The 25,289-nt window shown below is 43.8% G+C and overlaps 1 protein-coding gene across 1 annotated transcript in view; it reads left to right on the top strand.

The window, feature by feature from the left end:
• Positions 1 to 25,289, top strand: part of LOC119437129 (death domain-associated protein 6-like) — a 168,246-nt gene that overhangs the window by 26,290 nt on the left and 116,667 nt on the right. Inside the window, exons 4-10 of the mRNA XM_049660305.1 lie at positions 16,275 to 16,355; positions 20,438 to 20,482; positions 21,200 to 21,244; positions 21,566 to 21,610; positions 23,850 to 23,894; positions 24,216 to 24,260; positions 24,986 to 25,030. The gene's annotated coding sequence lies outside the window, so the exon portion shown is untranslated. The remainder of the gene's footprint in view (positions 1 to 16,274; positions 16,356 to 20,437; positions 20,483 to 21,199; positions 21,245 to 21,565; positions 21,611 to 23,849; positions 23,895 to 24,215; positions 24,261 to 24,985; positions 25,031 to 25,289) is intronic.

Below are 25,289 nucleotides of genomic sequence, written 5' to 3'. Positions count from 1 at the left end.
GTGACTTCAGTACAGCGCCTGATATTCCTTGTCAACGGGCACGTTTATAGCCTTCCACTCTTTCTTTCTTTCTTTTTTTTTTTTTTTTCAGATAAGTACCAAAATGGAAGCTATGAAAATAGACAGTGGGCTAACGATGCTTGCCTTCAGCAGTGTGTCTGTGTGCCTTGTTCAGACAATGTCGAAACATAGACGACATTGAAATGCATATGTGCAGATGATAGTAAAGACAGCAAAGCCCATCTGTTCAGAGGATAGCGAGGTGTGCAGCTCTGCGAGTAAGACATATGCAGCTTGAAACATCTGAGCTTTATGTCTTTATGTCTTTGAAAACTTTTTATTTAGGTTACCATGTGTACTTCGTGGTGGTTGCAGGTGCTCGGTCTAGCATGAGACCTGAGTCGTGAGATCTTTGCAGCTCTGCATGCTTTCAGGCATGGTTCAGGTTACCGGATACAGCCACTTGAGGGTGGTGCCCTGCGTCTCTGCAGTTGTGTAAACAGAAACCGATCAGCTTGCTGGGGTGGGACATAGCACTTAGGGTTCGAAAGCACACTTGATTTTGGTTCTGCGACCGCTCCTGCATTCGCTCGCAATGCAGCTATGACCAGACCATACAGCTGCGGCAGTTTTTTGTGCAGACTACCTCATGGTGGCACAAGAAGAAAATAGTGTTTCAGCGAAATTTCCGTAGCGTTGAAGATATTGGTGTCTCTATGTTGTGGAAGGCCTTGCATCAAAGTGCGCATCCAATTAGAGATGGAGATCAGATCTGGTCAACACTGCTTCAAGCGGTACACAGATTTGGTCAGAGCCTTCTTGCACTCTGGTGATGCTGGTGATGTCTTCGTCTCTGGGGAAGCGACGGTTGCTGAGCTGAACAGGTATATGGAGTCCACTGATGTTTCACCTCCGAAGCTCTCCAGTAGTCTTCTTTAAATACAAAGAAAAGCTTACGCAAAAGGGAAGCAGAACAAAATCAAAAGTTATATTGCAGTCAAAATTCGATCAGGAGTCGCCACTCTTTTTGGGAGAACCGATAGCCCTGGACCCTCATGGAACAATTATGATGACTGCCTTGAATGGTTGGGAAACTTGAGGAAAGCCTATGAAGCATCTACATCTTATCAAGAGCACCTACAATTGTTGACACTGCTGCCAGCGAACCTGGATCCATGAAAAATCCAGATTGCCATGCCAAGTTTATCATGGTACATGATTCACAAGGCACGAAGTTGGTGTGAGAAGCACAGCCTGTGGACAGCCCCAGATCCACTTCAGAGGTCTCGTTTAAGCTGTGCAGACTGCCATGGGTTACTACACAAAAAAGCAGTATGACTGCGCTTGACATAGCCAAAACAGGAAAGACATTGTGGGTGTTGGTTGTTGGTGAAAAGCAGCACATGCCCAGAGGATTTATGATTCGCTCAATATGAGAGGCCTATCGTGTGTTCAAGGTGGCTAATCTAGATATTTCAATGGCATTTTCCAAGTTTTATTCCCTTTGTTTGAACACGGCCGGACTCGACTCTCCTCTCCTCCGCGCTCCCTTACGGCCTTTGCAACGCGACGGGAGTCAATGGAATTTTTTCTGACGAGTAGCACGATGGCTCGCCGCAAGAGGTCGCTACCACCTCACCGTGTTCGCGGGAGCGAAGGCAGCGAAGGGTCGCGCGGGCTTCGTTTTGCTGCTGCCATTTTCTTCAGTAGCTGCTGTTTGATGCTGCTGTCCCGACTGGTGAGATTCTTGTGCGCACAACGTCCATCAGACTTGCCCGCTGATGCCCACGACATGAGTGTGGACTAGAGCACTGCACGAGCCGCTTTTTGCGGCCCGGGCCCGGCCCGGGCCCGTTTTTACATTGGGCGGCCCGCCCGAGTCTGATCAAAACTTTTATGGCGAGACCCGGGCGGGCCCGCCCGGGCCCGGAAATAATCTACGTTACCCGCCCGGCCCGTCCCGCCACCCCTTTACATTAAGCCCGAGCCCGATTTGAAACTGGCCCGAACCCGGCCCGAGACCGAAAAATACATGTTTTTCAGATTTGAGAAGCCCGAGAATAACTCGCAGAAAGCCCGAGCCCGGCCCGGGCCCGCGTCAAAAAACCTGAGCCCGGCCCGGGCCCGGGTCAAAAAGCACACGCCGTGCCCGAGCCCGGCCCGAGCCCGTGAAAAAACTGCTCTACCCGGCCCGGCCCACGGGCCGGGCCAGGCCCGGGCTTTCGGGTAAGCCCGAGCCCGTGCAGTGCTCAAGTGTGGACTTGCTCCCTGCAACCTTGGTCTGCTTTTGTGGGCGCAATTACCTCACCACTTCTGTGCTTGACGACGGCGTCTGAAGCAGCATACCTATATCACCGAACCCTCGTGTGCTACCTACTGTGTGTCAGCTTTTGCAGCTGAATGTGTGAGCTTTCTCCGTGGGATCGTTGCAAGCATGAAAGCGTCGTTTCTTCCTTCTGCCTCAATTGCGATCACTGGAGCCATGGTGTACTGTTGTGTGCCATTTTGCAAATCCCAACAGGGGAAGACGCCGGGTGTTTCCTTTCACCAATTTCCTAGCGATGCGGAACTGTGTTCTAAGTGGTGAAAAAACATTTCTCGTGAAAATCTCGTCATCAACGACAAGTCCGCATCAACTGTAGTGTGTAGCAAACACTTCAATGAGAGTGATTATGTTCCCGGATGCCGAATACGGAAGTTGCTTGTGGGAGTTGTACCGACCGTCTTCGAACTCTATCCGTCCTACATGGTGCCAGCTGCAAAGAGACCGCGTAAGGACCCTGCATATCGTGACCCCCCAGCTCCTAGAAATTCATCAAAGCGAAAAGCAGAGTCGCTGTTGCCTATTCATGAAGATTTTGGTGCCAGGGAGGAGGTAACCGAGGAAAAACAAAGTGCTTCAACACAAACCAACAGTAACAACGCTCACGGATCTAGTTACTATCTTGTCATTATGAAAAGGCTTCGGGCTCAAGTTGCCTACCAGCGCTCGAAGTGCGCGGGGCTCCTGAGAAAGCTTGCCATAGACAAAGAAAAGATGAACAAATACAACGATGACAAACACTATATTGCCGTCAAAAAGATCGTTGCCGATTCCCAGAAAGGTGAGAAAAGGGCTGTTTTTCTCCGTCACCAGATTGAAGTCTATGGCAGTAAACGACCGTGTTATTCTGAAGAAGTTGTCAGAGAGTGTGTGATTTGGCGCTTCCTTTCGCCAAAAGGTTATGATCACGCCCGAAAATCTGACCTCTTGACACTGCCGGCGAAGTGTACGCTTCAGAGGTACGTGGGCCCAAGCCTAACGTCTTCAGGTATGAGTCCTGCCATGAAGGAGAGGCTGATCTTTGAGGCCTCGATGCTCAGCAGCAAACAGCACATGGCGTCGTTGATCGTAGACAAGGCTGCCATTAAGCCAAAATGTGTGTATGACAGAAAGGCCGACACAGTTTTTGGTCTCAAAGACAAACCCAGCAACAGTGCGGCAAGCAGCTCGGCAGAGACTCTTGCAAATAGAGTACTGTGCTTTGTTCTGCATGGTGTGGCGAATTCATACAGGATACCATGTGCCTACTACTTTACTGTTTGAAACAGCTGAGTGGGAGAGACCTGTTTGCCTGGACCAAGGAGGTAATCTCTGCTGTGGAGTCCTGCGGATTCGTAATTGTCAGAATCGTTACAGATAATTACTCAGCAAATGTCACTATGTTTAAACACATGGGAAGTGGATGTTTGTCTTCAGTAGTCCCCCATCCTCACGATTCAAATAGTCATGTTCCTGAGTTTTGACCCTTGTCATATCCTCAAAAACATACGCAGCCAGTTCCTGGAACGTGAACTTACAGACGGCACAGAGGTCATTACTGGGAAGTTCGTACAGAAACTTTATGAATTTCAAAAAGACAAAACCGTCAAACTGGCAAGAAACTTGACCAGGAAGCACGTTTACCCGTCGAACTTAGAAAAAATGAACGTGCTCCGCGCAGTTCAGATATTCTCCCCGCAAGTGATTGCAGCGTTGTGTCATCTCCAGAAGAACCGGTGCGGCGACCCAGCTCTTTACAGTTTCAGAGGAGTGAGCCCAACAATATTGTTCATGAAGATGATGAAGCAATGGTTCGACGTCCATGACACGGTGTACAGTGGCAGTGACAACAAGAAGCCGATCTCTGATGAAAACGACCACAGAATACTATGGCTGGAAAAGGATTTTACCTGTTACGTGAGGAATATTCAAGAGGAGTCAATTGCATCAGGAAAGGGTGAATTCACAGATGAAACGTACCACGCCTTGCTGTTCACCACGAAGGCAACAGTGGAGACAACAAGGTTCCTCTTAAGGAGGGGAATCAAACATGTCCTGACAAGGAACTTTAACAGTGACCCAGTTGAAGCACTCTTCGGACGGCTCAGGTCCATGTGTGGGGGTAACGATGTGCTTGATGCAAGGGCTGTCACAATTGCCCTTGATAACATTGTCAAAGGCAAGGCCATCCCTCTAAAGCAAATGCAGGCGACAGATGCTCATGCTGAAGAGCTTGCTACAGCTGTAGCACAGGAGGTAATTGCACAGCTGGAGAACCTTAATGGACACTTTTTGGATCCATCCCCCTCAGTGACATACTCCGGTCTGGTGTATGTTGGGGGGTACCTCGTAAAACTCATTAGTGAGTTTGGTTGTGATGCATGTGTGATGATGGTGACGACGACTAACAAAGGGGATCCTTTGTACACTCTATTGCACGAACAGAACAAAAGTGGACTCCATTACCCGAATCGCATGTTCTTGGCACTTTTGGACAGCATTGTGGCTTTCTTTGAAGCGGCTGCGAAGCACCTTCCACGAACAAAAGTGCATGAAGTGCTGCAACTTCTCGTTGCACCCTACCTTGAACAATCGCCCATCTTGAACTGCCCAGAAGATGTTGGCAATGGTCACACAAGGCGCACAGCTAATGTGATTGCTGACAAATTTGTCAGACTGCTTCTAGTAAATCACACAAAGATGGTAACGGAAAAAAATGAAAAACCAGTTCCTTACGTGCATAAGCCATCCAGAAAATATTTTAGGCTTTAATGTACATGATGTGAAGGTTGTTGGCACCAAAATGTACAAGAGTGCACTGTATTGATCAGGAAATAAATAGTTTGTACCTGTAAAATTTTTATTTGTGTTGTAGCCTCGCAGTATCTGTACCTTTCTTATAAATTGAAGTGCGTGTACTGAGATAATCATTTCCCCTAAGTAACGACGTGTATTCAATAATTGTGGGTGTTGGCTTAAGCTTCCACTTTAATCTTGACAGCGTCGTCTGCTACAGGCTTGCGGCTTCAAGCAGAGGCTGTAAGCCGTTTCATCCACATCGTACGAGGCTATGGTGTTGACTACCGACACTGAAAATAAAGATTAGGCTTTAAAATTCGAGATAACTTGCGTCTGACAGCCGGAATTACACAGATCTTGCTTATATGCATCCTGCCAGAGCGCATCTGTGGATGCGCTTTGCGGAGGCGGCAGCGGTTAAGCACAGCGGTGAGCTAACAGCGCCACCACAGAGTTGCGGCGGCAGGCGGCAGCATCCATCATTGCAAAGGCCGTAAGGGAGCGCGGAGGGCGGAGTCGAGTCCGGCCGTGGTTTGAAATGGGTTCTGCTTGCTCCCCGCCAAGACGTGTGCCTTTGTGTGTATTGTGCCAACATCGAGCTCTGTGTTTCTGCACTAAAAAGATTGATAGGTGATGCCTATACCATCGAGGACTTGAAAGAACTGTGCATTTGCTCCTCACCAACAGTGAAATGCTATCTTGGAGACTGGGAACTGTGTCCTATGAGCAATGGAATGAACAAAAACATTTGGGTCCCCACATGAGGCTGAGGAACACATATGCGGTGTGGGAAGATGAAGACATTGTAAGATGAAGACATTGTAAAGAAAATATTGCAGCCGACTTTGTGAAGGAACTAGCTAAGTGGATCTCCAAGTTAGTTTCTCTCGACTATATACAGCAGACACAAGCTGCGGCCATTGGTGAAGCAAAACAATGCGAGTGGCTAGCATCCCTCGTTCTGCATTTTGACTTCTCAGAAAGCTGGACTGCCATTGTTTCAAATGCGATTTGATCCTACCACTGGCACAAAGAACAAGTCAGTTTTCACCTGTGTTGTAACCACCAGTAAAACAACACATAGTTATGCTGTTATAAGCAATGATGAAGTTAGGAAATTTGCAGGCAAGTTGGAATCGGCTAGCGTAAGACGGGGGTAATTGGAGATCGCAGGGAGAGACCTTGGTCCTGCAGTCGTCATAAAATTGGGCTGATGATGAAGCAATGACATGTCGCACGAAGCAACTTATGCTTGCTTTGCAATAAGGAAGATCCACAAGTGCCTTGAAGTCCCCCAACAAAGCCACGTCACCTAAGTAAGTGACGGCACCGCACGCCACTTCAAATACAAATTTCAATTGTATGAGCTTTCACACAAAAATTAGGAGTCGGTAAAGTTGCTATTCCCTGCAACCGGACACAGGAAGAACTCATGTTACAGAGTTGAAGGAGTCGTAAAGCATCAAACTTCTCTTCACAACCTACGGGCAGAACACGGCAAAATAATACTGTCGTCATTTGAAATGGTCGTACAACTGTAAGGCAAGCTCAGAAACATGCAGCTGATGTTCGCACTAGTGAGCGGGATAGAGTGCTTCCGTGGTGTAAAAAGGAAGAAGTGGGAGCTCGTGACCCGTGTGCAAGGCATTTTTCTCATTTTGATGTTCTAAGTAAAAAAAAATTATTACTTGAAAAATTAGTAATAGAATAAATATGGACAAAGCTGGGATGTACAGCGAAGTAGGAACAGAGTTCCATTGATGAGCACATTATAAAAATGTAGCATTTTCGATAATTTTTGTAAAAGAGTTACTTTGTGCACAAATCCTGAATACTTCCCCTTTGCTTCTATTTGCACTAGAAACAAATATATTTGATATATTATACTTGCATGGCCTAGAGCATTGCTGTGAATTTAAGAAAAGCACATTTCGTAATATTGTTGTTGTCATCCGAATATCTCTGATGAGAAGTTTAGCACTATTCAGCCACGTGTGCATAATGGGCAACATTATCAGAAAAAAACACTTAACCTTGCACTCGGCCATGAAACGCTTGAAACAGCGAAGCAGGGCGTTCGTAGCCCAGCATTTTCCGGAAGTGCGTGCAAACTTTTATCTTGTTACTCATGATGATGATAATGTCTTTTCGCCCGTCTCGGACTTACGGCCGTCACTGCGCTTTGCATAGCGCAGCTTGCAACACCGACACCGCGTTTCAATGCTGACACCGTGTTCCAGAAGACCCACTCCATGAATGTGTCTCTCTCTCTCGCTCTCATAGCGTGCAAAACCTCTTCACGAGCGTACGAACGCGCCAGCTGTGGACGAAGACGCCGCCGCCCGAACGCAATCATATGGTTCGCATAAATGCATGTTCTGCAAGCGTGGCTGCATAACCTAGTGGTTACGACGCTCACTTTGGGACCGGGAGTACGCGGGTTCGAGGGTTCGAATCCCGCCTCGGCAAGAAATTTTCTTTTCTTTCTTGGTAGTTTCTTGATACGCACCACAAATTACGGCTGGCTTAAACAGCTTCGCTGCTAAAATTAAAAGTGTAAATATACCACTTGTTTTTGTCTCTTATGGAATTGACCTGTATTGTTTGCTAAAGGGTAGCCTCAGTTTCCATGAAAGCTTGTGTGACATGGAAAAATCTCGTCACCCTCGTCTGGTATGTACTATCATGTTCAGTATGAGGTACAACACACGACCACGTTGCCACACGCTTTCGCATTGCAGCTCATACTGAGTGCGATAGGTGTAGTGCGATAGGTGTTAAGATAGGTGTAGCAGAGCTACAGATTCTATCTATGCAGTGTCTGAGCCCAGCAGGAGGCTATGCACCATAATTAGCAGAAAATTTGGTGCTAATCTTTAACTGGGAAGGAACTGTACACTTGCATTTAATGAGCAGCAGGCACGTAGTGTGATTCCACTTGAAATTTGATGTACAACAAGTTGTGCCATAGTTTCCTGCAAAAATTTCCACAGGGAACAATGGCACACCAGTCCTTCAGCTACCGTGGGAATGATGGGTAATATATGGATTTGCCTAATCTTTGTGCTTGTGGCTTTAGATGTTCTTGTGACATTATTTATTGCACTTTATCTTTCTTTCAAAGTGTCCAGGCAGTCATAGTTTCCTAACACAGCAAGGCAGTAAGTCTCTGCACACACAAATAGCCATTGTGAATTGTTGCATTTATAGCACAATATTTTGTTGAAAATGACGAAAATATTGAAAATATTTGATGAAAATATTTTGATGAAAATGCAAGGTTGCAAAGCTGTTTGAAGCCAGAAAGATGAAATTAAGGCATATGTTAGCCATAATTGCCAAGTTGGCTGAACCATCATAGACACTAGCGCCCAAGTTCCCTCTAGTAACCCACCATGGTGGCTATGTCATTGAACTGCTAAGCACTAGGTCGCAGGTTTGATTCCTGGCCATGGTGACCACATTCTGATGGGGCACATGAAAAAAAACCCCTTGTACCGTGCATTGAGTGCATGCTAAAGAACCCCAGATGGTCAATTCGGAGCTCACCACTACGGTGTTCCTCATGACCCACTGTGCAGCTCTGTGACGTTAAACCCCACATGTTCTTACAGGAGACTCTGTGAGTTGTGTAACTGCCACATCAAACCATTTTCCCGACAGGCTCCAACAGTCGGAGCTGCCATCTTATGTCACGCATTATGTGAGATGCCTTGTGATATACCCTGCCCATCTTCCTGCACTCCAGCGTAGGCCACAGAGCCATCCCTTCTTCAATATATCTAATTAATTAATTCACTCTTCCACAGCGAAGCTGTATACCTCTCGTTGGTCAAAATATTTCGTGGCGTAAACACAAAACGCTATACCCCATATGAGCTGTGTGATAGCTTCGCCGAGCTGGGGGAGGGAGAGCTGAGAGAGAGTGAAAGCAGAGTATAAAAATAGCATTGCGCAGCATAGCGGATGCAAGGTGGAGAGGAGGAGTGAGGCATGTGGTAGAGGGACGCGTAGAGCTGCTGCCGACGCTGATCGCGTTTCCCCACGTTCGCGCCGAAGGCGCCTGGTGTCCGTGACTGCAGCCGATGCCTCTGGCAGCGGCTCGGCAGGTTTCGACCAGAGAACTGGACACTAGTTGATTCCGAAAGACTGAAGCGAGAGCTAGGGAAGCTAAAACCAAGCGTCGCAGAAGAGAACATCCAGAGTTTAGTTTGAGAGAAGCCGAGAGTTCGCGTAGGATAAGAAATGAAGATCCGAAGGCTTGTGAATGTGGCCGGTTGAATTCATCGTGATACTATGCAGAACATCACGAAGAAAACCTGAGCGCCAGGAAACTAATTGTGGGGTTTGCCACTACTTTACAAGGCTTTCCCCAGCTCCGCTGGTCTCTGGTGTTGGCGGTAGCAGAACCATGCATAATTATTACAATGAAGCTGTATACCTCTCGTTGGTCAGAAAATTTCGTGACATAAACACAAAATGCCAGCTACAATTGAAGGCAAATAGCATATCTTTCTAGCAACTCATTCAGTTCATTCTACGACTGCCATGGGTAAACCATGGAAATCAAAGACACCAGAACAACAGCGTGAATACAATGCTCGACCATGTGTTGTGTTTGATACAGCTTTGCGGGACATTCACGTTCACAGGGTGGGATGGCGGCCAATTTTTATAAGTTTAATTTGATAACTTTCATTGCTTCTGGGCTGTATGTAGCTTGGTTTCCCTGTGCTAAAGACCCTTCGCCAGGCTCGGGCATTGTAAACAAACAAGTGCAATGCATACGTCATATGGTGTTGTTCAGGTTTGTAAAGTGTTACTCTTATGTTCGCTGCAAAAACTGCTGAAAATTCTAGAAATGTCCGCATGCATTTCTTCTCGCAGAGCCATTCTACCTGCCAACAGGATTGTCACATGTAGTGCTTCTGTGTCACATGCATACCACCTGTAGGGCGCAAAGAGCCAGCAGCAGCGAGAACTCGAGGATTCCCGTGAAATGCAGAGCACGCGAAACAGAAATGCACCGTACAGCAAGAGCAAAAAAAAAGAGAGAGAGAGAGAGAGAGAGAGGAAAAAACAAGTGGTTGGTTCGGGGCGTAACCATCATGTGGAGGCTCAGCTTCAGTGTGGAAGAAGGCAAGGGACAAATGTCACCTGGGTGATTCCACGAGAGATCAACACGGGTCCAAAAATTCATATTTTAGATTCCATTCAATATTTTATATTTTGTGCGCATATCACTCGGTAGTACGAAAGTGAACTTGCCTTCTTTGACAAATGGATACTTTAGGAGAAAAAAAAATATCGAAGTTCTTCAGGTTGCAGGCGCCATTTTCATGCACCGGGCATTCTTGCAAATTCACAATGTGAAATACAAAATATTATGGCTACAAAGAATGCATTTTCTTCTGTAAAACGTATGCGTAAAGAAGAGTCAGCAAGCGTTGTTTGGGGCTTCTGTGCAAAATGGAAGTGTTTTAGAAAACATTCTTAATTTGCTACACTTTTTGAAATTTGCTATATTTACGAATTTTTATCTAGTAAACTAATGCATGTAGCCTTTTGAAATTTGGTGGGCTATGAGACCTTAACCTGTTCAACGATTTTGCTGAATATTGTTGTGGTAGCACAAATTTCCATTTTTACAGTTTGCCTCAAATGTGAAGTTTTGACGAAAATGAGCACTATTTAAAAATCAAAATAAAAAAAACCCCATCGTTAATTTTTCTCAAAATTTCGTAAACAGCTCTCCATAGACACTGGAAAACGAACATTAAAAAACATCTTGCATTATTTTGTTTTTAATGACAATATATGTGGTAGAAATGAGAGCTTCGCCGGGATGCAGCAAGGTGCTAAGAAATAGGGACATCGGGGTAAAAAGAACGTCTATTAGCCTCTGACTTGCCTAAACTTGGCCATGATTGCTACAAAAGGGCAGTTTTGGTAAACTATTATTATGATTGGAAGCACGCAGTTCTCGAATGCCTAACTTTCTGACGTAAATTGTGCTACTGGGCCATCATTCGCGCCCATATTTTGTTAGCGCTTTCAGATGATGCTCTTCTAAAAATCGTCTCTTTTGAACGAGTTGGTAGAGTGTAGTAGAATGGGGAGTGGGTCCGTGTGAGGCGGTGGCAAACAGGTGGTAAAGCGAAATACGTTGAAAGTTGCTGGCGGTGTGGCCGCCGCCTTAAGAGGAAGTTTAGGTGCTCCTATCTGAGTACATGTAAAACGAGAATTCGTTTTTCTCGGCAACCACTGCACCACATTTGATGACGTTTGTTGCAGTTCAAAGAAAAGTGAAACTCTAGTGACTGTTGGTTGCGTTTTTTTTTTTAAGTCGTCAACTGTTTAATAAAATTGACAAAATAGCAGAGCTTCAGAAAACGAAACTATCAAATTTACAACTCTAACTCAGCAATGAAACATGATGTCACAATCTTGTAAACTGCACCGAATAGTAAATCTAAAGTGGACAAAATTGCTATATTCTACATGGCTTTAAAATCGACTACTATTTTGTGTGTAGAACTTGTGCAAGATTCTTGTAAACAATGTAACAAATTCATGTAAGAAATAAATTGGCATACCAAATTTGTCTGCTTTGAATGCTCTAATAGATGCCGTTCACAGGTCTGTGATATCTTTTATATAGGTGCAGAGCTATGAATTTGTAAACTTTGTGCCTCTGTTTTTTTCAAACTTACCAATTCTTGAAAATTCCAGTTAAATCATGCAGGCCAGAAATCGACATTTTGCGTCCGACAGTTGCTAGAATTTACCTTTCTCTACCATGTGCAACAAACTTAAGTAAAATCGGCCCAGTGGTTATCTCAGAAAATCGTTTCTGCGTTTTACATGTATTTGAATAGGCGGCATCGGAGTTGGGCCCGAGCTAAAGCTTCCTCTTAAGAGCAAGCTTTATTAGATTCGCTTCATTAGATCTGCGTGATCTGGCCCTCTGGATCAGTTGGTCTTATTGAAAATGCGGAAAGAACCGCCATTACTGCAGCGCTTCGTAAACTGCGGACGTGTTCTCGGCACGCTATCATCTTTTCGGATTTGCCAGCGGTGCTGCAACAATTATCCCGTGCATTGTATGGCAGCAAGTTCGGCCGACAGTCATTTATGTTAGCTAAGGAGCTCAGCAACAAGCATTTCATTCTGAAGTTTCAGGGGATACCGCCACATGTTGGACTTGCAGGCAATGATGCAGCATATTACATTAAGAGTGCCAATGGATCACCCCGTATATAAAGACTTCTCAGCACTTTGAATATCACCTCACCATCCAGGAGTGGTTTTAGCACTTTGAATATCACCTCGCCATCCAGGAGTGGTTTAAGGAATCCGCCACGCAGAAGCTGTACGCTGTTTCATAAAGTAAGAACTAGTTTCGCGAATCCCCTCCCCCCTCCCTGTTATCACGGAACAGTTCATCTGTACCTGCCAATACTGCAATAAAACCAAACGCTCTACTTGAGGCTTCGCACAGAAGACAATTTCCTAAGAGTGTGCGGAACAGGTAACGTTTCCCAAAACACATAAGTTGCTGAGAGAGGAAGTGTCGCATCTCTTTCCACCTGTTCAACACCCCCTTTTTAAAGAGGCGGCAGAAGAGAGTAACCGCTGGCACTATCTGCCAGCTAAATCGGCTCCAACCAACACCATCCCCCCCACCACCACCGTATCTTAGTAGGCACGATACTCTTTAATGACGTTGCCGACGGAGCCATGGCGAGTACAACATTTTTAGAGACTTTTACCTGCCGTAAATTTTGTTACTTGTGTACATGCACAGGGAGTTTACCGCTAAATCTGCAATTATCTGCGCTGCAAGCTACGCACACTTGTTAAATAAAATGAGCCATGTAAAGGTTGCTCTGTTGACGTATCTTTACTCGCATCCAAGAGAATGTGTATTGTACTAAACGGTATTTTATGCAGAAGTATTACCCATAAGGGTAAAATTACCCTTTTGTCGCAATCATGGCCAAGTTTAGGCAAGTCAGAGGCTAATGAACGTTCTTTTTACCCCGATTTCCCTATTTCTTAGCACCTTGTTGCATCCCGGCGAAGCTCTCATTTCTACCACATATATTGTCATTAAAAACAAAATAATGCAAGATGTTTTTAATGTTCTTTTTCCGGTGTCTGTGGACAGCTGTTTACGAAATTTTGAGAAAAATTAACGATGGGGTTTTTTTTATTTTGATTTTTAAATAGTGTTCATTTTCGTCAAAACTTCACATTTGAGGCAAACTGTAAAAATGGAAATTTGTGCTACCACAACAATATTCAGCAAAATCATTGAACAGGTTAAGGTCTCATAGCCCACCAAATTTCAAAAGGCTACATGCATTAGTTTAGTAGATCAAAATTCGTAAATATAGTGAACTTCAAAAAGTGTAGCAAATTAAGAATTTTTTCTAAAACACTTCGACTTTGCACAGAAGCCTCAAACAACGCTTGCTGACTCTTCTTTACATATACGTTTTACAGAAGAAAATGCATTCTTTGTAGCCGTAATATTTTCTATTTCACATTGTTGTGAATTTGCAAGAATGCCCGGTGGGCATGAAATTGGCGCCTGCAACCTGAAGAACTTCGATATTTTTTTTCTCCTAAAGTATCCATTTGTCAAAGAAGGCAAGTTCACTTTCGTACTACCGAGTGATATGCGCACAAAATATAAAATATTGAATGGTATCTAAAATATGAATTTTTGGACCCGTGTTGATCTCTTGTGGAATCACCCACCTGTGGCTGCTTGATCAAGGCTATGAGAGAATCTGTGGCAGATAGTTCAGCTCCTCGTATTGTGGTCACCCAATACTTCATTTGCTTCTATCTCTGCTGTTATCAAGCTCTTTAGAAGAATTATTGCAGTGGAGGGTCCCATGGACGATTTGTTACAACTTCTAGTGTATAGCAGAACTGACAGCCGGGCTTGTTGGTCTTGATTCATCTTTGAATTTACTTGTCCAGCATAAGAAACAACACGGACAACAGAGTGTTGCTTCTCTGTTGTCTGTGTTGCTTGTGCTGGACAAGTCAATTCAAAGATGTTCCAGTGTATAGCCAGAATTTCTGTTCGGGCCTGGTGAAGGGCACTTTTAAGGAAGTAGGGCAGCTCGGTGGACGGCTAGTAATGCCCAGCCTTGTGCCAGGCTGCACATCAGTCACTGCAATGGTTATACACATGGGTGGTGTTGCTGGTTTGTTTTTGTTTTTTTCTCTTTTTTCCCCCCTGTGAGCATGAGTAATAAAAGTGTTGTTTCTTTGTCTTGGGCTGAACTTCTGTTTCTGTTATGATATTTAACGAGTTTTTGAAGATATATTGTTAACTTTTAGTTAGAATTTTTACCTGGGCTGCGATCGCGCAAACAGCTCGCTTTCCGCACGTTCAGTTTGACTGCTACGTCAGAATGTGGGAAATCTGCGGTACCGCCCCGCTCTCTCTGACGGCCGCTGACGCAATCACAATTCTGATCAATCCAGAGAGGGCAAGCGAAGGAACTGAAAGGAGCCATCTCACCCCTTGTTAAATAAGTGCGTCTTGTCGAGTGATTGCTTAAGAGTAATGCTTGTGCTGGGCACGTAAAATGAGAAGAAAACTGCATATATGAAATTATCGTCCAATATTTAGGTATCTTTAATACTAGGGGCATTCGTATAGTGATTTTTGAGACTGAATCGAATACGAATCGAATAGTACCGGAAGCAAATTGGATAAATTATTCAATACTTTTCGAATAGATTTTGAATAATGAGCAGCCGTTATCACAATTAATATAAAACTATGTTCACATCCCAGTACTCTTAACGTTAGCAAGTGTCTGTCATTACATAGTACGGTATGACGCGTTTATTAAAAGTGCAAATGGAGCATTAGAAGCACACAAGTAGTCTCTTCACTTGCACAAGTCTTTTCAGAGTGCGAATGCCCACTGTACTGCCTGTAAATTATGGCTATTTAAGTGACATAGCCTGCTCCACTATGCTAGTTTTCATGTTTTATGTCTATAGTATGCCAGTGGAGGTGAAAATTTACTCTAGATTCGCTCCAATCTTATTTTTATTTGAGTGCAGTTGGCCTTTTGAAATATTCAAAAAGTATTCTAAAACATTTGCATTTGTGAATAGTGACTATTCAATTCGAAGACCGAATCGAATAGGACATTATTTGATTCGTTATTTGAAAGTTTCGAATATTAGCACACCCCTATTTAATACCTATCCATAAGGCAAAAGCTTGGGGTTTTCTGCACAATTCCTGAAAACTGCTGAGGATTCTTGAGGCTGAAAAGGTGGAGAACACGCATATGTATTTGTTTGAAGTAGTATAGCAAATGGGTCACTTTATGGATTTGCATGTGATGATTGCTTGTAGGCAGTTCTGAATTCTGAAAGGTGACTTTTTCAGTATACTGAAATAATGTTCCATTCAAATGTTCCAAAGAGAAAAACAGGTAATTGATCTCTATGCCCTCCACATTGAAGTAACAGCAATTAGCGACTGCAACAATTGTCAAAACAATTTTTTAGAAATATATATCCATGCAGACCATGGGGAAAGAGCTATTTTAGGAAATAAGACCTCTCTCTCTCCCCCTAGTCTAATAATGGTAGTGTGAACAATTGCATTGGGGCATTATCTATCGTGCCATGAAAGCCACCAAAGCTCTCGGGAACTGAAAGTTTGAATGTCCTCAACCTGGAGGGTGCTGTTACGGTAATATGCTTTTGCAGAGCACGTGCTTCTAGGCCCTTGTGTTCAAGGGTCCTGCTGAGGCATTAGTGCGGCTGACACCCACATCTCTTTATATCATCCTCTCAGTGCATATCTTTTATGACCACCGCACGTCTCACACCTCACGTGTTATTCGCATAGTTTTAATGCATATATATTCTACGCACTTATTATGTTTTTAGGCCTCTATACAGCCGTGTGACATCTAACCTTCAAAATTTTGACAACTAATTAGCATTGCCTTGGGGCTCTTTGGCCACACATGGCCCTTGCGCCAATAACATACAATAATCATCACTGAAAGTTTGAGAATTTGTGCAGGTAGCCTTGTGAACGATCGTGGCAAGTAGGTGATAGTTCAGCGTTGCACATGATTTTTTGTTGACAGTTCTTAACTACAAAAACTTTTTTCAGGAACCTGAAACCAGGTGGGCCTTGTCGTTGTCTCAGGAACCTGAAACCAGATGCACTTTGTCATCGGGAGTAGACAAACTGGTAATTTGTTTCTATGCGTAAATAATCTTGTAGACATTGAAGACATCACCATTAAATGACCGAAGCGTTATCAAAACAGTTTTAAACAACTACTTTCACAGATATTCACGTAAAATAGTGTAGCAAGCCAGTCATTACATTGTCTTGCAAGTGAGGACTCCTTGTTAAAAAGAGTTTCTAATTATCAAAGTTACCTTTTCTTTTCAGTACCCAGAACACACGACGCCCTTAAGTTTTGAAACGAGACAAAGTGGTAATTGATCACCATGCATCATCTGCATAATCTCCCAACTCATGAAGTAACATCAACTTAAGAGCATGGCAAGCATTGTCGAAGCAGCTTCTTTTGTGTACAGTGAAACCTCTAAAATTTGTTAGTGATTTGTTTGAAAGCTTAGATAATTAGTATAATTTTTGCAGTATTCTAACTCACAATGTAAACTTCATCAGGTAATTTGAATAGCCTGCGTGCTCCTATCAAGATAATTAATGGAATTGGGCTGTGGCCTCCAGAGACTGCAGTGTGGCATCAGGCATTTTCAGCACCGGTGCACACATTTTTGGTGCCCTGAACAGCAGTGAAGCACATAAAGCCTGGCCACACTAGAGAAAAAGTGTGCGTGGCAGCTTTTTCGTGCCACGGGAGGGATCGGTCCTGAACCGATTTTTCGCAGCTTGCTCTGTGCTGTGGACACAGGAGGCCAATGAGAGCAGCTCCTTCAGTGACGTGCGTGCTGGAAATTGGTGTTATGCAGACCCACCTAACCACTTGATTTGCTCTCATCTTGTGTCATCCGGACGACTCATTTCGCACTATATTCTGCTTGTGTCAGCTCACATTCGTGCTTTTTTTGGTTGTCATGGTCTGTGATTGTTTTTACAATGAGTCTATACTGAGATGTCCCAATGGAAAAGTTTTGGGAAACAGTGCGCCATATCCATTTCTGTGCGACAAGACAGACCATGAATTACAAGCACGCGGTGGTGACATCCTTATTCTCCTTTTCTTTCGAATGTGGCGACACTGCAACAAAAGGAAGCACACCAACATAGTTATGATCACTGAGAATGACGTCATCATCATAAGCCATGACTCGCGTTAAGAACAAAGGCCGAAGAACGTAAACACAGCACCGATCTGTCAGCAGGTGAAGGAGAAAACACATGACATCTCGCACCTCCACGCAGAGTTTAGAGGGGAGGCGGGATTTTTATGCTGTCGTGACTGCTGCAGCGGAGCACTGCCAGTTGGTGCAGCTGCACTGCCGCAGCAGCATTTTACCGCCGCTGGCACTGTGTGTGTTTTTCCTCCAGTGTGGCTGGGATTTTATCAGGCTTATTCGGTGCCAGTATCTGCCCATGCAGATTTCAGTGCAAACACCAATGCAGTGCAGCACAGTTTTGCAGAAGTTAATGCCACAATGGTATGGTGGCATCCTTCGCTGGGCTTAGAAAGGTGCTGAGGAATTATTTCTGAAAACATGCAATTTCTTTCTAACATCTGTAACTTGTGAAGATAAACGAAAGCAAGAGCTGTGAGTGGTGTTATTAACTGACAAGTGGACTGAGAAAGGCTATTGAGATGATACATTTTGCACTGTAAAGGGCAGCTTTTGCTTTGAGTGGTGCTGCTCTGCCTTCTGAAATGAAGAGGCAGGCACTGTAGATGCACATGTGCCTATTTTGAAGCAATGTGTGCTGAAATGCACAAAATTAAAGAGCACATGAAGGGTCCCTCACCTGGCCCCGTCAGCAGCTTTTATTACGCAGTGGAGTCTGTAAAGCCCTGTCCAAGAAGAATTCTTTCGCGAGACTTAGAGAAAAGATATTTAATAATAGCAGGGATAAAGGCAAACTAAGGTTGTGAGGTGGTGCTGCTGGGGGGTGACCTACCCTCCCCATAGCAAAGGCTCTTTCGTTGCTTGTACATTGCAGGCAGCACCTGTGTTGTAGTAGGCGAGACCCTATGATGATGTCTTGGCTGGCGAGGAGACTGTGAAATAAGGCGCAGGTCTTTGTTTGAATTTTCAGCTGTTCTCACGATGTACTGTAAAACCTACATCTAAAATTATACCTACCGTATTTTCGGGTCTATTGGTCTCACCTTTGTATAAGATGCACACCCCTCAAAACGCCAGTTTTTCCAGGAAAAAAATGTATGTAAGTCGCACCGGTGTATAAAACGCACCTGTTCGTTTGGTAAGCGTTTAAAAAAAAAACAATTATAGTGACGTTTTAATCCGTGAATGCGGGTCACATGCAAGCATATGGGTGCCATATATTTCCTATTTAATTGCGATAGCGATGATACGAACACTCCAGGTGCATTTCTGCCGTCGTGGTAGCCGCGATTATTCGTCCATCGCGATGAATTCCAATTACGTTCTAAGGGTGATAACATCATCCCCGCGCGCCATATGCTGTATGTGCGAGTGAACGCATGCGACGGGGAGCTGAATCGCGCACAAGGGAGGAAAGCGAGAAGCAGCGCGGGAGGAAGGAACGGGGGGGAAGGGGGGGGGGGTCGTGTGTTCTGGTAGCAACTGCGTATTTTGCGCTTAGGTGCCCGCCGTATCTTGACAGCGATCTGCAGATGCGACGACTTCGGGGTCGGTCCACTCACGGTTGGCCTGCCGCCGCTTGCGTTGCTGCTCCGTCTTTGTCGCATGGCGCTCGGGAACTCGATCACCAGAAGACCCGGTACCTCGATAGCGCGCACAGAACCCATAGCAATTAAGTCAACAAGCACGCTTCGGGGGGTATAACATCGAATCCGATTTTGACGGCAGTTCTTACCGAAAAAAATCGTATATAAGTCGCACTGTTCTATAAGATGCACCGACGAAAAATTCAGAAAAAAATGCGTCTTATACACCGGAAATACAGTAAATAATAATAACGCCAGTATAACTGGAACATTTCTTCGCCTTCATTGGAATGGAGCGTCGGATATAATCAATTGGATATGCTATTTATGTATAAAAAATTTGTCTGTGGGCATTTGTCATATCCCAGCCATAATTGGCAGAGTACTAGCTATGTGTTCCCTTTAACAGTGGACCATACGAACACACGATGTATCATTTTGCCGACGCAATAATGTCCATGTCATCTACATACCTTACTTGTTTGCAATGCCCGAAACTGGGGAGGGATCTTTGAAATATAGTGCATTGCACAGCCCCATAGTGCTGTACGAGCGTGATCCATTGCAGCTGTGCGTGTTCAGATGGATGCTCGTAATGTGAATCGTGCTCAGCACCTAGTTATCTTTAGTGCGGTGGCGGTGATTCCAAAATGCTGCGACCAAGTTCTTGCGCATAGATGAGTGCTTAAATTAACTGTGTAGCAGGCAACTAAAGGTGATGTGTGCCTATGCAAAAGCTTCCTGTTCATTTTCCTAAGATTTCTTATAACTTTGAAAAACAACTCAACTTGAATATCTTTTGCAGTGTGATGGATGCTAAATTAATAAGGTGTGCTATTTTTATATTCACATGGACTATGGTGGAAGAACAATTTGAGGAGATGAAAATTTTAACTCTTTTGTGTCCCAATAATCATGGTGTACATGAGGATGGCATTGAAGAGCCATATGTCACACTTTGATAACTGCTGAGCTTCCCTGAACTGAAACATTCAAAAACACACACACACACAAACACATATTTATGTCAAATAGCATGTAGCAAGCAGGTCATCTAGCATGTGATGTCTGCTTGTAGAGAGTTGTCAAGTATAAAAGGCAGCATTTTAAAAGCGAAGCTTTTCTTAGCGCACCTCGCTGGGTGTCGTGAGTGTAAGTGGAACAGAAGTAACAGCTGTGCAAGGTGACGGCAGGTATACTCAAAAAGCAGTTATCTTCCGAAAGAATGCACGTCGACTATGGGGCACAAACTCTTTTAGGAGTGGAGACACTTTTTTTCGGCCTCTCTACGATGCCTTTCATGTCACTTTGTGCAGACACTCAATAAGCACAAACTCGTGTTTCAACTCTCCTCTTTATGCACTCTTCTCTTTATATAAAGCTTCGCTGTATGTGGATTCCAAATCGTTGGACCTGTTGCATTTTTTTTTTCCAGGATTCTGCAAAGCAGTGTCCTTCATCGTCGGGAGTAGACAAACTGGTAATTGACCTCTATTCTTAACCTCTTGCAGGTTGAACTAACATCGTCATTAAATGACAATTATTATCAGAAGTATTTGAGACATACTGCCAATCGCGATGAGGGTTATTGCAGGAAGGGAAAAAGTACAGACGAATTGCAAATACATAACACAGAATGAATAAAACAAGCACACTAGTTTTGAAAATGAAAATGTAGTTAATACAAAATTTTGGTAATGTTTAAGGACACTCAGTAAATGCAATAAGCTAACAAGATGTGATATAGATGTAGTGAACAAGTAGACTATATTTTTTAGATATTATGTAAATATATACAATTTGATTAAGTACATGATGAAATGCCATAAATGTTGTTACAAAACAACCCACAGTAGTCATCATCATTATACATTATGTAAAAAACTGCTTGATAACGTGTGTCAAGTACGTCAAATTAGGAGGATGGTGCAGAGTGTTAGCACAAGAACATATACTTCAAGGCAAGAACTACTTTAAGAGATGGAACTTTGTTTCTTTTCTGCATCCCACTCGTGGCATGGACAACTGCATTGAGGCACCCTCCGTCATGCTTTGAAAACTATTGAGGCTTCTTGGGCTGGAAAGGACTTATTGCATAAATGCATGTGTGAAATTTATAAAAAGCAGGTCGTTTCCTAGCACATCATGTGTGATCATTTCTTGTAGGTAAACTATAAAAGGTCTTTTTTTTTTTCAGCACCCTGAAACAGAGCAGCCTTCATCATCGGGTATAGACAAACTGGTAAGTAATTTTTGTGTTTAATTCCCTCTCCTCTCCCTGAAACTGAAGTAACATATGTGTAAGGTGAACGGCAGTAGTCAAAAAGCAGTTTTCTTCCGAAAGAATGGACATCGACTATGATCACAAACTCTTTTAGGAGACACAACACTTTTTTTGGCCTCTCTACGATGCCTGAGTAAAGCCTTTCATATCACTTTGTGCAGACACTCAATAAGCACAAACTCGTGTTTCAAATCTCCTTTTTACGCACTCTGCTCTTTATATAAAGCTTCGCTGTATGTGGATTCCAAATCGTTGGACCTGTTGCATTTTTTTCCCCAGCATTCTGAAACGCAGTGTCCTTCATCATCGGGAGTAGACGGACTGGTAATTGACCTCTATTCTTAACCTCTTGCACATTGAACTAACGTCATCACTAAATGACAATTATTATCAAGTATGACAAGTATTTTAGACATACTGCCAATCGTTATGAGCGCTATTGCAGGGGGTGAAAAAGTACAGACGAATTGCAAATACATAACACAGAATGAATCAAACAAGCACATTAGTGTTGAAAATGAAAATGTAGTTAATACAAAATTTTGTTAGTGTTTAAGGACACTCAGTAAATGCAATAAGCTAACAAGATGTGGTATAGATGTAGTGAACAAATAGACTATATTTTTTAGATATTATGTAAATATATACAATTTGATTAAGTACATGATGAAATGCCATAAATGCTGTTACAAAACAACCCACAGTAATCATCATTATACATTATGTAAAAAACTGCTTGATAACAAGTGTCAAGTACATCAAATTAGGAGGATGGTGCAGAGTGTTAGCACAGGAACATATACCGTATTTACTCGAATCTAGGCCGACTCCGATTCTAAGCCGACCCCCCAAAAGTTCGAAGTCCGAAAAAAAAAAACTTACCTCGAATGTAGGCCGAACGAAAAAGCGAGGACAGCATTCGCAAAATGAAACAGCATTTATTAAATTTGAACATGCCGAGCTCATTCTATGTCACCATCGCTGCTAGCCTCGTCGCTATCTTCCTTACTGCTGACATCTTCAAACAGTGCGCTATATTCAGTACCATCCAGCGCATTAGAGATGCTGCATTTTTGGAAGGAGCGCACGTTGCGGCGCACGCAAAAACCATCTCCCGTGGCCCCCTCCAACGACAGACCGATGCCGAAGTTCCGCCCGGTTTGAACGTTTGACGATGCCTCTACGGCTAGCACAACTACCGTATTTACTCGATTCTCACGCTTCCTCGATTGTAACGCGCACCCGTTTTCCGTGAGGAAAAATTTGGAAAAATAGATTTCCTCCCGATGCACTGATGTTGCGATGAATAAAAAAAAGTCGCAGTTTCGCCCGAAAGGCGATGCATCGAATGCGGTAGCAAATTAGTAGACCGCTATTAACAAGCACGGTGTCACGCGCGCTCAAGCAAACATGAACACACCTCGCTCGTTGACCGCGGAAACGAACTGTCAAAACGCTAGAGACGAAGCGCGCCTTCGTGCTCGCATGCCTCTCGCTTCAACGCGGCGAAAACACGGCGGACTTTACCAGTCGCAGATTGCTTTCAAGATAGGGCCAAGCCTGATCGTATCGCCGGAGTGGATCGTCGCAGATTACGTCCTGCTTCGGTCCACTGAAACCGTTCCGCATTGCTTTGCTGGCGAAAATCCTCTCCTTCTGTTTGCGCCAGTCCCGCTCGCAAGTTTCGGATTCTCCGAACGCCCGTGATGCGGCCCGATTTCCGTCCGTCTCCGCACAGATGATCACTTTCCTTTTAAATGCGGCATCATGATGAACTCAGTACTTCATGCTGATAGATAGAGCAGACGCTGAGAACGTGAAGACAGACGGTAGACTATTGCCTAAGCACGTGTACTGCAGCACACGGAGGAAGCTTCCGCATGCTACGGTAGCTAGGCACGACGCGCGTGCGAGGCGGCCATTTTGAAATGCCGACGCAGATTTAGGGTCGTGTTGAAAGTGCGCGTTAGATTCGAGTAAATACAGTATTCGTTTAGAAAGCGGCACTATAGTGGCATCGCCCATTTGGTGCCATTACGATAACGCCACACCGCGCGCCGATCCTGCACCATACCGATACTACCCATACGACACAGGTCAAAATGGCGACGTAGCTCGTGTACTTCAGCTGGCTACTGGCGCGGCTAGTAGCGGCTGCGATACTGACTTTTCTAGATGGCGCTAACTATGCACCATATTTATCAGTTTCAGTTAAAAACTGGCGCGTTTTTTAAAATCCTCGAATCTAAGCCGACCCTAGAGTTTCGTATGTGATTATTTGAAAAAAACTATCGGCCTAGATTCGAATAAATACGGTACTTCAAGGCAAGAACTACTTTAAGAGATGGAACTTTGTTTCTTTTCTGCATCCCACTCGTGGCATGGACAACTGCATTGAGGCACCCTCCGTCATGCTTTGAAAAGTATTGAGGCTTCTTGGGCTGGAAAGGACTTATTGCATAAATGCATGTGTGAAATTTATAAAAAGCAGGTCGTTTCCTAGCACATCATGTGTGATCATTCCTTGTAGGTAAACTATAAAAAGTCTTTTTTTTTTTTTCAGCACCCTGAAACAGAGCAGCCTTCATCATCGGGTATAGACAAACTGGTAAGTAATTTTTGTGTTTAAATCCCTCTCCTCTCCCTGAAACTGAAGTAACATATGTGTAAGGTGAACGGCAGTAGTCAAAAAGCAGTTTTCTTCCGAAAGAATGGACATCGACTATGATCACAAACTCTTTTAGGAGACACAACACTTTTTTTGGCCTCTCTACGATGCCTGAGTAAAGCCTTTCATATCAATTTGTGCAGACACTCAATAAGCACAAACTTGTGTTTCAGATCTCCTCTTTACGCACTCTGCTCTTTATATAAAGCTTCGCTGTATGTGGATTCCAAATCGTTGGACCTGTTGCATTTTTTTTCCCAGCATTCTGAAACGCAGTGTCCTTCATCATCGGGAGTAGACGGACTGGTAATTGACCTCTATTCTTAACCTCTTGCACATTGAACTAACGTCATCACTAAATGACAATTATTATCAAGTATGACAAGTATTTTAGACATACTGCCAATCGTTATGAGGGCTATTGCAGGGAGTGAAAAAGTACAGACGAATTGCAAATAGATAACACAGAATGAATCAAACAAGCACATTAGTTTTCAAAATGAAAATGTAGTTAATACAAAATTTTGTTAGTGTTTAAGGACACTCAGTAAATGCAATAAGCTAACAAGATGTGGTATAGATGTAGTGAACAAATAGACTATATTTTTTAGATATTATGTAAATATATACAATTTGATTAAGTACATGATGAAATGCCATAAATGCTGTTACAAAACAACCCACAGTAGTCATCATCATTATACATTATGTAAAAAACTGCTTGATAACGTGTGTCAAGTACATCAAATTAGGAGGATGGTGCAGAGTGTTAGCACAGGAACATATACTTCAAGGCAAGAACTACTTTAAGAGATGGAACTTTGTTTCTTTTCTGCATCCCACTCGTGGCATGGACAACTGCATTGAGGCACCCTCCGTCATGCTTTCAAAACTATTGAGGCTTCTTGGGCTGGAAAGGACTTATTGCATAAATGCATGTGTGAAATTTATAAAAAGCAGGTCGTTTCCTAGCACATCTTGTGTGATCATTCCTTTTAGATAAACTATAAAAGGTCAATTTTTTTTTTCAGCATCCTGAAGGAGAGCAGCCTTCATCATTGCGCACAGACAAACTGGTAAGTAATTTTTATGCTTAATCCCCTCTCCTCTCCCTGAAACTGAAGTAACATATGTGTAAGGCAGTGATTCCACTCCTGCACCAACTGCGCCAAAGTGCGCCAAATGGGATTTACGGCGCCATCCGGATACAATCGACCAAAATTGCGCCTAACTGCGCCAAATAGTCTCGCATTTGACGGTGTCTATCGCCGACAATTGCACCATCGGGGAATTAAAACGTGCAACGTGATGATAGGGCAAGACTTAGTTGCAACC

Source organism: Dermacentor silvarum, chromosome 1 (assembly GCF_013339745.2).
Source record: "Dermacentor silvarum isolate Dsil-2018 chromosome 1, BIME_Dsil_1.4, whole genome shotgun sequence".
In the NCBI taxonomy this organism is placed as follows: domain Eukaryota; kingdom Metazoa; phylum Arthropoda; class Arachnida; order Ixodida; family Ixodidae; genus Dermacentor; species Dermacentor silvarum.
The sequence above is the reverse complement of the archived record's forward strand: the minus strand, read 5'-3'. Positions and strand labels throughout refer to the sequence as shown.